Here is a 14,784-nt window from a genome sequence, read left to right as displayed (position 1 = left end):
ATGGATATTTCGATTAGTTGTGTTAATTTCTTCTTTTTATTGGTGAGTATGATGTCAGGTTTGTTACGTAGTTGTGTTTTATCTGTTATAATGGTTGTGTTCCAGTATAATTTGTATTCGTCATTCTCCAGTATATTTTGTGGCGCATACTTGTATGTGGGAACGTGTTGTTTTATTAGTTTATGTTGTATGGCAAGTTGTTGATGTATTATTTTTGCTACATTGTCACGTCGTCTGGGGTATTCTGTATTTGCTAGTATTGTACAACGCTTGGTATGTGATCTACTGTTTCTATTTATTGTTTGCAAAGTCTGCATTTATCTGTTGTGGTATTGGGATCTTTAATAATGTGCTTGCTGTAATATCTGGTGTTTATTGTTTGATCCTGTATTGCAATCACGAATCCTTCTGTCTCTCTGTATATATTGCCTTTTCTTAGCCATGTGTTGGATGCGTCTTGATCGATGTGTGGCTGTGTTACATGATACGGGTGCTTGCCATGTAGTGTTTTCTTTTTCCAATTTACTTTCTTCATATCTGTTGATGTTATGTGATCTAATGGGTTGTAGAAGTGGTTATGAAATTGCAGTGGTGCAGCTGATGTATTTACGTTCTATAAAGAATTTTCTTAAATTGTCTACCTGTCCATAATGTAGGTTTTTTATATCGATAATTCCCCTTCCTCCTTCCTTTGTGCTTAATGTGAATCTTTCTGTTGCTGAATGTATGTGATTTATTCTATATTTGTGGCATTGTGATCGTGTAAGTGTGTTGAGTGTTTCTAGGTCTGTGTTACTCCATTTCACTACTCCAAATGAGCAGGTCAATATTGGTGTGGCATAAGTATTTATAGCTTTTGTCTTGTTTCTTGCTGTCAATTCTGTTTTCAGTACTTTTGTTAGTCATTGCCTATATTTTTCTTTTAGTTCTTCTTTAATATTTGTATAATCTATTCCTATTTTTTGTCTGTATCCTAGATATTTATAGGCATCTGTTTTTCCCATCGCTTCTATACAGTCACTGTGGTTATCCAATATGTAATCTTCTTGTTTAGTGCGTTTTCCCTTGACTATACTATTTTTCTTACATTTGTCTGTTCCAAAAGCCATATTTATATCATTGCTGAATACTTCTGTTATCTTTAGTAATTGGTTGAGTTGTTGATTTGTTGCTGCCAGTAGTTTTAGATCATCCATGTATAGCAATTGTGCGATTTTGTTTTGGTATGGTCCAGTAATATCGTATCCATAATTTGTATTATTTAGCATGTTGGATAGTGGGTTCAGAGCAAGGCAGAACCAGAAAGGACTTAATGAGTCTCCTTGGTATATTCCACGCTTAATCTGTATTGGCTTGATGTGATATTATTTGAATTTGTTTGGATATTAAGTGTGGTTTTCCAATTTTTCATTACTATGTTTAGGAACTGTATCAATTTAGGATCTGCTTTGTATATTTCCAATATTTGCAGTAACCATGAGTGGGGTACACTATCAAAAGCTTTTTGGTAATCAACGTATGAGTAGTGTAGCGACCTTTGTTTAGTTTTAGCTTGATACGTCACCTCTGCATCTATTATCAGTTGCTCTATACAGCCTCATGCTCCTTTGCAACAGGCTTTTTTGTTCTTCATTTATAATTTTGTTCTGTGTTGTATGTGTCATTAATTTCTGGGTAATGATTGAAGTTAATATTTTGCATATTGTTGGTAGGCACGTTATGGGACGATATTTAGCTGGGTTTGCTGTATCTGCTTGATCTTTAGTTTTCAGATAAGCTATTCCATGTGTAAGTGTATCAGGGAATGTGTATGGGTCTGCAGTGTAACTGTTAAATAATTTATATAAAAACAAAGATGATGTGACTTACCATACGAAAGCGCTGGCAGGTCGATAGAAACACAAACAGACACATACACACAAAATTCTAGCTTTCGCAACCAATGGTTGCTTCGTCAGGAAAGAGGGAAGGAGAGGGAAAGACGAAAGGATGTGTGTTTTAAGGGAGAGGATAAGCAGTCATTCCAATCCCGGGAGCGGAAAGACTTACCTTAGGGGGAAAAAAGGACAGCTGTACACTCGCACAAACACACATATCCATCCGCACATACACAGACACCGTGTATGTGCGGATGGATGTGTGTGTGTGTGTGTGCGTGCGCGAGTGTATACCTGTCCTTTTTTCCCCCCTAAGGTAAGTCTTTCCGCTCCTGCGATTGGAATGACTCCTTACCCTCTCCCTTAAAACACACATCCTTTCGTCTTTCCCTCTCCTTCCCTCTTTCCTGACGAAGCAACCACTGGTTGCGAAAGCTAGAATTTTGTGTGTATGTGTCTGTTTGTGTTTCTATCGACCTGCCAGCGCTTTCGTATGGTAAGTCACATCATCTTTGTTTTTGTATATATTTTTCCCACGTGGAATGTTTCCCTATTCTATTGTTAAATAATTTAGTTGGACGTGAATGTGTTGAGGTGAACTTCTTTAGCCAGAAATTTGCTATTTTATCTTTTCCAGAGGCTTTCCAATTGTGAGTAGAATTAATTGCTTGGGTGACTTCATGTTGCAAAATTATCACTTCAGGCATTTGTGGTATCATCTTGTATGTGTCTGTTTCTGCTTGTATCCACCGTGCATGCCTGTTATGTTGTACCGGGTTTGACCACATGTTGCTCCAAAAGTGTTCCATGTCTGTTATGTTTGGTGGATTGTTTATTTTAATGTGTGTGTTATCTATTGTCTGATAAAATTTCTTTTGGTTTGTGTTGAATGTTTGGTTTTGTTTCCTTCTATTTTCACTTTTTTTGTATCTTCTAAGTCGTTTGGCCAATGCTTGTAATTTCTGCTTCTTTTCATCTAATTGCTCTATTGCTAACCGTTTTCGTTTTTTGTATGATATTTCTTTTCTTATAAATTGTGTTAGCTGTCCGATGTCTTTTCTCAGTTTTTCTATTCTGATCTGTAGCCTGTGTTGCCATGCTGGTTTTGTGGTTTTCTTCTGTGTGTTGGTTGGTTCCGATCTCTGCCTAGTGTGTATATTTAGTGTAGTAAGTGCTTCTATATAAATCAGTAGTTTTAACTCTTCCATAGTTGTATTTTCATTTATTTTGTTGTGTATGAGTGTGCTGATAGTTGTTTTTGTTGTTTCGACTTGTGGGTTATTTGGTGGTCTATGCAAGAATGGTCTAATGTCTGTATTTGTGTCTTTGAATTCTACATATGTCTGCTGACATTTTTCTTCTGTATCTAACATGTGTATCACTTCGTGTTCTATTTGTGCTTGTTCTGGTGGCTGTCTTAAGATTTTGTTTTCCTCTGATTGTTTAATTGATGCATGGTGTTCTTTGTTTGTTTGTTTGCTCTGGGATGTTTGAGTCCATTACAGTATTTTCTTCTTCTTCTTCTTCTTCTGATTGCACATTATTTTGTTCCAGTATTTGTTGTACTTGTTGTTTGATGTTTTCTAATTCTGACTGGGGTGTCCTGTTATTTTTTATTATTACACAGATCTGATCAGCTAGTCGTTGTTCTGTTAAAATTTTTAATTCTGGGAATCTGGTAATAAATATTGTGTATACTTGTGATCTGTATCCAGTTGTGTTGGTTCCCAAGTTTGTTGCTTGGTAATAACAGAACATGAGGTGTCTGTTAACTTCATCTGACCATCTCATCCTCTGTCTTTGTTTTCCTTCTAGAGTGGTCGCAGGAAGCATATCCTGCAAAACACCTCTATTTGGATCGAAATCATTTTCCATGTGGCTAGCAGTGTCGTTACCATTGTGGACGGGCATAGGGTTCAAGCGTCATCCCCGACGGTGACAGCGCTTGTCCGAGGCTTCATTAGTTCTGTCCTGAACCAACTAATCACACTAAAAGGGGGGGGGGGGGGGGTTAGCCCTGTTAGCAGTTTGTTCTTTTCATCGCCTTTTACGACTGGCAGAACATACCGGAGGTCTATCCTTTTCCCGGGCCTCTACGGGTTTTATTATTATTCCTCTTTCCTGTCTCAGCCGTTATGACATTATTATTATTATAATACTATACATGAATTTAAAACATTTGAGAAAAGATATCTTTTCTATTAATGCTGCTGTTGCTTAAATTGGTATGACTACTAATATCATTTTGTATGTCTAGTATTGTACTGTATAATTAGATTTTTTAAGTGTGTATTGTTAATTGCATTTGTTGCATGCAATTGACTTTCATTAATATGTAGGTAATAATGATACATGTGTTTACATAATTATGGGATCTCTTGCTCTGGACAAACTATGACAACATCAATAGCATGTACAATGCTCAAAATATTCTTGTACTGCTCAAGTACTGCACATATTGAATTGTCAGTTACTAACGAAAATCCTAATTGTGCAAGATAATTAATAAATATAAAACATTTCCGAATTGCATCCCTCACATGCTAACATTTGGTGGTAATTCTGTCTCTTCTAAACAGCATTGTATAACAGCAATTGTACAAATAAGACCAAAAGGGTACTTTATCTTGTCATCATGAAATGAAATGGAAAACTGTGCTGCTAAACATGAAACCATTATTTCCACTTTTCAATCCATTGATTTCTGTGTAAAAGTAGGCTTCTTTTCCTAAATGCTTTTGAGGATTACCACTAAAATTAGAAGTACAAGTTTGGTTCAAATCACACTGTAAAACTTGAGAAGTTGTTAAAATAGCTCTAGGGAACAGAGACACCATGCTTCTAAAATGTAAGGGCACGGAGAACGCATTAACAACACACATCTACAGAATACTGAAATGCACACAGCAGAATCCATAAATAACACAGGGTGCTTATCTTCAGAATCGGATAACAGTTATTTAAGAACACCTAACAGGAATCTTAGGTCGTTCACATCCTGCATATCTATTTACACGTTACACACTAACGTGTAAAGCATCTGTAAATAAAAGTTTCGAAAATGTTTTACATAGCAGGCCTATAACAGCTCTTACTACAAACTGCAATAATACCGAAGAATGTACTAGCTTTGACTGGCTCTTCAAAATTAAAACGTGAATGAAATGCTCTCCAGGAAACAGTGGTGTCACCAGAAAACTTCCCTCGTCAACTGCTAATTGACGATCCATCAGTAATATGACTTTAGAACATTCTGCTACTCCGACAGTGAATTACATATATAAGCTGTATGCTGAAATATGGAATCCATATAAACTTGATAAGTCTAACATTTGATGCTGCTCTAGCTTACATGTCCAGCTACACAACAACTTGGTAATTTCATTTTCTTATTACAGGGCATTCTTAAAGATCGTTGAAAGGAAATTTAAGCACGAGACTTTATTGCATTTTGAGAATATAGAACAATCTCTCTGCGAGTAGGGTTTTCAACTCAAAACTATGAAACACAGCTCGCAACATCAAAGTTCTAGTAACTTTTCTTATAATGTGGTGATGAATTAAAAACTAAAAGGGCGGAATTCCTGTAATTTTGGTTGAAAGACACAATACAGCGTACTTCATACTACCCGCCAAACGCCTCCTATTCTCGTCGTCGATCTTTATAACTCACATTGTTTACAATTATGAAGTTACAAGCGAACACAGATATTAACATATCGCAGCACATATTCAGTAAGCGTAATTACACTCACGAAGAGTGCAGATCAAAATTTCGACACTGTTTCAAAAAACGAGATGTAAACAACGTAACTTTGCAATCATATGTATTAAGACCTCAGGAAGTTAAAAAGCAAAGCTATTTAAGTGACTAATGTAACCTCACCATTCTCCGTCTCAAAGCGCAGACGACGAAACGCATGCGAACATCTCACAGTTTCGCACAGCAGTGACCTTTAAATATAACTCATTACACAACAAAAAACACTACTTGACAGCTGATCTCAGTAAACAAATCGAAACACACAGTACTCACCTCGGGGAGTGATCCCAAGCTCACACTAAGCCTACAGACTGGGCGTACTATCGCCACATGTTAATCGAATTTCTTTGTGTCTTCTTCGCATATAAATCCACATTACGAAAACTAAGCGAATACCTTAAATCTTCACACTGCACCACTGGCATTTTTCCTTTGTCAGTGCGAATGACTGTCGCGCCTCTAGCGGCCAAGTGGGGCACCAAACGAATTGCTTTAGTAATGCGCAAAAATTGGTAGCTATCTCAAGTACGTTGTCATTGTCTACGTATGTAGTGATATGTTCCACGTTGGAATTATGTAGAAATTAATTCAGCTGTTCTCGTAAATAGTTTGGTTATATAAAACAATAAACGAATGTAATAAAAATGAAGAGTTTTGAAAACAAATTGTTTCATGTTCATTAGGTAGATTCACAAGTAGTCTTCGAGCCCGATGACAGTAATAACATATAAAGGTCACTAATTATAAGTGAACGAAACCCCACTAATTAACATTGTTAGGATAAATATGGATTTTAGATGTTTGAAAACAACTGTTGTATTTACCTCTGTTATCTTATAAATGTACTACCGAAATTAAGTGCTGCCCTGTGCATTGGGGGTGCACCTACGTTAATAGCAGCTTGTAGAATTTGTTCATGTAATGTGCAGAGTTCATAATTATTTACCAACTTAAATCAGAAAAACGTATAATGAGCGATACCGCTACTGCATGAGGTGCAAAATGCACAGAATATCTTGATGTAGTCCACACTACGCATGAAACGTAACAACTACTTCACTCAAACTGTATTGAAAATAGAACATATTATCTCATTTGTAAACTAACGGTTACCGTTGTTTTTGCTGTTTCTACAGAAACCAGACTGCAAAGGTAAGGGTTGAAGGGTATGACAGTACTTGAGAAGGCATTGAGACAAAGCTGTATCCCATCCCACACTTTATTAAACATGTACATAGAGCAATCAGTACAGGAAAGTAACGAGAAATCAGGAAGAGGAATTCAAATTTGGCGAACAGAAATAAAAGGTTTAGGGTTTACCAATGTTTTTTCGATTTGTTCATTTAGCCATAGTGTAGAGGTAGTCTAAAGATACATGATTTACATTATATTTATACACAGAACATTACACAAACATGTAATAGTACAGGTAATGCTTAATTAATCATACTTAAATCTGTTCACCGTTGCAAGATTTTATCTACACAAGTTAAACAAGATACAAGCAAGATTAATTACACTTTGATGTCCACACAAGTTTATACTATACTATAGTATACTGATCATAATTATACACTTTAGCTGCTGTGTTTGTATAATCTACACCAATAAACTCACTGACTGTCACTATTTCACACTTTGGCAGCTTTTCTTTAGTAAAAAAGCACCCAGCCTATATATATCTCCCAGTTTATGGATACACAGATATCGTAATAATTTCTTGTTTGATGGAGATCCTTTCTACTGTCTGACTTCCACGTGTTCTTTTAGACTATACAGAGAAGATGACAGAGTAAGTAATTTCTTAATGTATTTTTGAATACGTATGTCTATTCAGTGCATTTTTTCTGAATGGGAAGCTATTTTATAAAATGCACCCAGCCAATCTTTAATCCATTTTGGTTAATTTAAGCCACTTTGTATATAATAATCACTGCATCTTCTGATATGGTAATCATGTAGGTCTCTATTTAGCTGAGCAAGACATTAAATATTAAGTTATCTGAATTTATTTCTGCAGGACTGTTTGCGGTCAAATTTGCACTTGTCTGACAGCCTTTTTCTGAAGCTACACTAACCTGTGTAGGCCCTACGAGTATGCATATGTGCTGAGAGTTGCCACAGCTGAGTAGGTGCCCCGGTTCCCTACTCCCTCATTACTACTGCTACTCTCCCCTTCCCAACCTACACCTCCCCTCACCTTGGAGTCAGTGCTGCCACCACTTCTTGACACTAGCCTAGCAGCTGCTGACAAGAGGCAGGGAGACACGAGGAGTGGTTCGTTTGGATGATTCTGAGAGACTGTAGGCAACAGTGCCCGGTGACGGCGGCCATGTGTGCACGAGTTGTGTCGGAGTGATTGTGTGAATGTGCACGTGCTCCCATTTTCTGACAAAAGTTAGGGCTGAAAATTTAGTTGTGAGAATGTAATTATCTTTTCTAGATGCCTGTTTTCGGCTCAGCAATCATGTTTATGGTGAGTTGCTACCTATACTCATTATTATTGATTCTCAGAATATTTGAACGAGTTATCTGTTGCACGGACTGATCACCGCGGTCTCATTTCATCGACACGTCTGTGTAGCTGTTGAATAACTGAGTAGATTTCCACAATTGGCCAAAACTGCAGTCCGTTTCTGCAGGTATCTGTAATAGATCGTGCCTGCTGATCTGAAGCTATTTGGCTCCCACTAATATGCAGACTCTGCCCATCAAATCCAGTCTCACTGATCTCCCAGCAGGCCAGGTCTGTTTGTGTGTGGCATAAGCAGCGGATTCACACGGTTTATCCGTGGACCAGGTGTAGTGGTTAATAAAAAAGAAAAAGAGAAGAAAAGAAAAGGTTGAAAATGTGGGAAGAAATGGTGAATAAAAAGGGGTTTTAAAATCGTTAATGACTGTGAAAAAGGGAAAGAACGAAATGCAAATCGGACTTCGTATTACAGAAAAGCTATCGGTCTTCGTGATTCGGAAAAGCTATTGCTCCTTCTGAGCAAAAGTCAAACCAATTTCCACTACAAAAATTATTTGAAAGAGAACAGAGAATAACAAAATGTGATTAACAGGGGGAAATGGCGTAGATAAGAGTTCATTCATTACCGAGGTAATATGTCTTCGCTCGTGCGGCATCCAGGTCTTGTTCTCCAACAATCTCCTGCTTCATTTCTGCTTGAAAAAGTTGTAGCTGCTCCAAATCTTGCAGTAAATTTCATCATCCAGGAATTACTAATGTCTACAAATTAAAACCATCTTGATATTGAATGCAATGTATTTTACGGCTTCTTCCATCCTCCAGATTTCATATGAGCTTTCACAATACAATATGTTTGCACATCAATAAGTTTTTACGTCTTAATCAGACCAAGACTAACGAATATGTTTTTACATCTGAATCGTACCGAGACTAGCGAATAAGTGAAGTTACGCTTTTGCTCTCAAGAGACAATAGCGGGTAGAAAACAAGAAGAGTTACAATTTTTGTACCTTCATTTTCTGATAAATATTTTCTCTGCTGTCGAGCGCTCATACAGCTGCGACGGTATAATTTATATCTGGGCGAAATTCAAAGTCCCGCTACACAGGGCTGCAGTGCTCATCATGAGCCCAGAGGCCACGGGTGATGGATTTCAGGAATTGCGGCTGTCTCACCACAATGCATTGTACAGTCTGGCATTTTATAGACATTTTATTTGTTCTAGTACATTTTGGCACTTCAAAAGTGGTTTATATGTTGGAAAATATGGATGATGAGAAGAAGAAAATTGTGTCAGTCGCCGACAGTTTGTATGTTATGTACTCGGCTGAGCCAGTTGAAAGAAAAATCACAAAATACTGTAAAATAATAGATGTAGCACAGTGGGTAATAGCTGACAATAATGAACATGGTAGTACTGACATTTTATTGTGGTCACTTACAGTGTTGATTTACACAGTACTTTCCCACCATATGCCCTTCTTTCAAGAGGCCTACTTTTTTTCTGAGGCTATGTCAGAAATCAGTGAAGGTATTTTAAATCTGTCTAGTGACTCCAAGGAACTCTGGATTCTTGTTGTGAAATGGGTTTCCTTTTATTTAAATAAAATAACATCAGTGGTCCAAATGAAAAACATATACCATCTGGCTTGCTTTGTCCATCTAAAAACAGTTCATCGCAAAAGATGTTGATGTTGGTACTTAATATTTTTGCTCATATCAGGAAACATCATCTGCTTGCAAGTTTTTGTCAGATATTTCCTCACTTGCACTACCGTTTGTTGTACCATAGCCGCGAAGACAGCTTGTCGAGTTACGCCTTAACTGACCCTTTAGATGTCACAATTTGTCAGGGAAAAATGCTAAAACTTGTGTGGAAATAAGGGATTTCTCTCGGGGAAAGTTGTGGCAACCCTGGTGCTGCTTTTTCCCCCAATTTGATATTGTAGATGCCTCAAACAAAAATCTGTGTCCAGTAGTTGGAAGAAAGCACAGGTACCCACCCCTTACAAAAAGGGTAGTAGAAGTGACCCAAAAAACTACTGTCCAATAACCTACACATTGATTTCTTGTAGAATCTTAGAACGTATTCTGAGCTCAAACATAATGAGGTATCTCGAACAGAATGATTTCCTCTGTGCCAATCGGCACTGATTCTGAAAACAAGTTTGTGTGAAACCCAACTCGCACTTTTCTCACGTAATGTAATGAAAGATTTGGGCTGAGCCAGTTAAGTAGATACAGTATTTCTTGATTTTCAAGAAGTGTTTGACTCAGCACAACATCCGTGCTTATTGTCAAAAATAACAACAGTGTAGGAAAAAATAGCTCTCTACTTACCATAAAAATAACATTCCAAGTCGCAGAGAGGCACAATTAAAAGACACTTATACATAAGCTTTCGGCCAGAGCATTTGTCTGAAAAAGAGAAACATCATTTATTCACACAAGCAAGCACCCCTGACACTCATGCGACTGCCACCTCTAGCAGCTCTGGCCCGAGCTTATGCACAAGCGCCTTTTAATTGTGCCTGTCCGCAAGGTACCACGTTATCTTTACAGTAAGTAGCAATCTTTTCCTACATTATTAATATTCCTACCTGGAGTTTGCATTGTTTGATATTGTCAAAAATATGATCATACAGGGAGTATCAAGAGAAATTTGTGACAGGATTGAGGGCCTTTCGGTAGAGAGGACACAGAATGTTATCTTAGATCCAGAGACTTTGTTAAATGCAGATGACAGTTCGGTTGTGCTTCAGGGAAGACTGTTGGGACCCTTGCTGTTCATATTGTATATTAATGACCTAGCAAACAATATTAATAGTAACTTCAGACTTTTTAGTGGTGTTGCAGTTATCTATAATGAAAAATGTAGCATTCTACAATTATAATATCTGTGAGGTTCACTTGGAATTGACCAGCTCCTACAAATACCTGGGTGTAACACACTGTAGGGATATGAAATGGAATGATCACACAGGCTCAGTCATGGGTATCCGTCTTTGGATTATTGGCAGAACACTGGGAAAATGAAGTCATTCTGCAAAGAAAATTGCTTACAAATCACTCGTGTGACCCATTCTGGAATTCTACCCAGTTGTGTCAGACCCATACCAAATAGTACTATCAGGAAATATTGAATGTGTACAGAGAAAAACAGATCAAATAGTCACAGGTTTGTTTGACACACCGGAGAGGGAGATACTGAAGGAAATCAACTGGAAGACCCTTGCAGACAGACGTAAACTATCCCAAGAAAGTCTGTATACAAAGTTTCATGAACTGGCTGTAAATGATAATTCTCCGAACACGCTAAAACCCCCTATTTATCGGTCCTGTAGGCAGGCAGTGTGCACAGAGGCGTTTGAACAACTGTTCTTCCCGTGCTCAGTACATGAATAGAACTGGTACAATGTAATATACCCTCTGATGTGCATTTCGTAGAGGTTTGCAGAGCATAGATATAGAGGTAGAAGTGGGGAAGGACTATGCCGTAGTACCCTGTGTCTGTATTTACTGCCATAGATATTCTTGTCTTTGAAGTATGCTGTCACTTAATGGTTTTGAAGTTTGGTGACAGTCAGATCCACAGCCTACATCTACATGAACACCTACACTTATACTCTGCAAACAACCATGAGCTGCATAGCAGAGGGTATGTCCCATTGTACCAGTTATTAGGACTTCTTCCTCTTCCATTCACATTAGGAGTGCAGGAAGAATGAGCATTTGAATGCCTCTGTGTGTGCAGTAATTATTCTAATCTTATCCTCACGATCCCTCTGTGAGCGATACGTAGGGGGTTGTAGTATAGTCCTAGAGTAATCATTTAAAGTTGGTTCTTGGAACTTTGTTAACAGCTTTTCACAGGATAGTTTATATCAGAGACACAACTGAGAACGGACGTCGAGTGTTGACGGATAGGAACCATCCAAAATTGTGGAGGGTAGTTGCAAAAAGTCACACAAAATTAGCAGAAGGAATCAGTCGTGTGTTCCAAAGTGCTTTCCGCAGTCCAGCTAGTACAATGTGGAGTTAAAAAGAATGGGCTGCAAGGGTCGAGCAGCTCCTCGTAAGCGGCAGATTTCTGTAGTCAGCGGTAAGCGACGCCCGAGGTGGTGTAAACAACAATGACTCTGGACAGTGGAGGGCTGCAAATAAGTAATTTGGTGTGGTGAGTCTCACTATATTCTACGGCAAACTGACGGAACGGTCTGGATTTGAAGAGTGCATGTAGAACATTACCTGACATCGTGTGTAATACTGACAGTGAAGCACGGCAGAGGAGGAGGAGATTTGGGTTTAATATCCCATCGACAACGAGGTCATTAGAGATGGAGCACAAGATTCCGAACTGTAGTTGATTATGTTCAGGATACCACAAACACTATTTCTTGGATCCAGCCGCTATGACCGAGCGGTTCTGGGTGCTTCAGTCCGGAACCACGCTGCTGCTGCTGTCACAGGTTCAAATCCTGCCTCAGGCATGGATGTGTGTGATGTCCTTAGGTTAGTTAGGTTTAAGTAGTTCTAAGTCTACGGGACTGATGACCTTAGTCCCATAGTGCTTAGACCCATGTTTCTCGGACTAGACCTATCAGTTTCTCACACTCCATATTTCGTGTGCGATAACGTCGGTCAATTTGACTGAAGGCAACAAACTGAATAGAATTTCACCAATTGTCATCGGAAGTCTGGAACTCTGGGACATAAGGTCTGCTATAGCCTGACTGCACACATAATGGTGTACTGATCTGAAAAAATCGGCCGTCTCAGGCCGATGTCGTTTGTCGGCAGAATCGCCTGATATCGAAGCCGCTATGACCGCAGCCTACGATGACTTACACGTGGAAACATCCAAGTAACACATTATCACACCAGCTTTCATGTAAGTTATTGCCATAACATTATGATAATATGATCACTTATTCGTAACAGAGTCATATAACATAGTTTGACGTGACGAAATGTATTAAAAAGTATTGTAACAGAGTATGAACTTGCTGAGTTTCATATTACTGCAGAACAGTCAGGCTTTAAAGATTTAAAATTACTTTTGTCCCTCATTAAAATGCTGTTCAAATTCATGTTAGTGCTATCATTGACTAACGACTATTCTGCACAGTAGTACAATGTCTGTTACAAAATTAAGTATGGTACCGGTAAAAAGAATGCATCTTTACAGGACCAGTGACCTGTCAGAACCTGACTAACTCTGAAAATAAAAACTAAGCTGAACTGTTGAAACAAAAATGTAAATTTCCAGTGAGCGAGTACCATCAGTCCATAGTAGATACCATAAAAATGTACAAACAACGCTCTTCCGAATGCGATGCAAATATTGCAGTGACTCCAGCTGCCAGATACCATATTTCAATACTATTTGTAATTTAATAAAAGTTTGCACAGCATTACACATATGTGTATTCGACTTCAATGCAGAGCCAGAGATATGGCTCAAAAAGATTTCAAAATTGATGTCATTCATTTGGAAATGATTTGCGAACTAAACTTCATCCTTAGCAGATCAATAGCGTACTGGAGGTTCCAAACGAGTACTACAAGATGCTTCCAGACCTAACATTTCGTAAACATCATTATAAGCTTTTTGGTGTCAAGCAGCTAAATCCCATATGATTAATTTCATTTGTCACCATCTTCAATTTCTTTTCTTTGCTGTCATTTTTATACCTTACAAACAAGGTAGGCCAGCGGTGGCCTATTTATGCCACTCTTCGGCCATAGAAAAGACGTACAGTACCACAGGAATATAGAAAAACAAACATACACGGAGGATAAAAATGGGAGACAAACATAGCAAAATAAATGAAGTCATTCACTGATGCCCTGCGCAGATATAAAAACATTCAACACTGCACACAATGGAGAATACAGAACGTCACACGTGAATGGAGGAGCTCGGACGGAGAGACACTGATGCACTGACGGGACGACAAACACGAGCACTACGGCGACAATCTCTGGCGCACGAAGATGCACTGTTCACACAAAAAAAGCCAGGAGCCTGCCAGAGGGAAGAGGGGAGGGTAGGAGGGGGAGGGGGTTGATGCCAGTGGAGGAGGGGAGAGGGTAGAGGGTGTGTGGAAGCCCAGTGAGAAGGGGGAGGGGAGGGAGGGAGGAAGTGAGGAGGGAAAGAGGGTGCCCTGGAGGAAAACACAGGAGGAGGAAGGAGGTTCAAAGTTGGTGGGGACGAGGGCATCATCAGGCAGGGGGAGTTGGCGGAAGCCACCTTGGGCAAGGGTATGGAGTGTGCAAGATGGAGAGCAGGTAGGATGCAGGAGTACAGGCAGGCGCGGCAGCAGACGGGGGTGGGAAAGGATGGGAGAGACAAGCGGGTGAGGGGGATCAAGTTTGCGGGAGGTGTAAAGGATCCGTATCCGTTCGAGGAAAAGGAGGAGGTGTGGGAAAGGAATTAAGTCATAGAGGATCCGCATGGGGGAAGGGAGGCAGATGCGTTAGGCGAGGCAGAGTGCATGATGTTCCAGGATTTGGAGAGATTTGTAGAAGGTAGGAGGGGCGGAGATTCAGGCGGAATAGTCATAACAGAGGATAGGGCAGATGAGGGATTTGTAGGTGTGGAGAATAGTGGAGGGGTCCAGACCCCACGTGCTGCCAGAATGGAGCTCGAGGAGGCGGAGTCGGGAGTG

The 14,784-nt window shown here is 39.2% G+C and overlaps 1 protein-coding gene across 2 annotated transcripts in view; it reads right to left on the bottom strand.

Annotated features, from left to right (window-relative positions):
- Positions 1-6,066, bottom strand: part of LOC124553612 (autophagy-related protein 9A) — a 142,363-nt gene extending 136,297 nt beyond the window's left edge. The window contains exon 1 of one of the 2 annotated variants that reach the window (XM_047127466.1): positions 5,914-6,066. The gene's annotated coding sequence lies outside the window, so the exon portion shown is untranslated. Of the gene's footprint in view, positions 1-5,763; positions 5,833-5,913 lie in introns of those variants that run through there. The other variant, XM_047127467.1, reaches the window with a different exon arrangement.
- Between the last annotated feature and the right edge of the window lie 8,718 nt (positions 6,067-14,784).

The sequence above is a fragment of the Schistocerca americana genome, chromosome 11, assembly GCF_021461395.2.
Source record: "Schistocerca americana isolate TAMUIC-IGC-003095 chromosome 11, iqSchAmer2.1, whole genome shotgun sequence".
In the NCBI taxonomy this organism is placed as follows: Eukaryota; Metazoa; Arthropoda; class Insecta; order Orthoptera; family Acrididae; genus Schistocerca; species Schistocerca americana.
The sequence above is the reverse complement of the archived record's forward strand: the minus strand, read 5'-3'. Positions and strand labels throughout refer to the sequence as shown.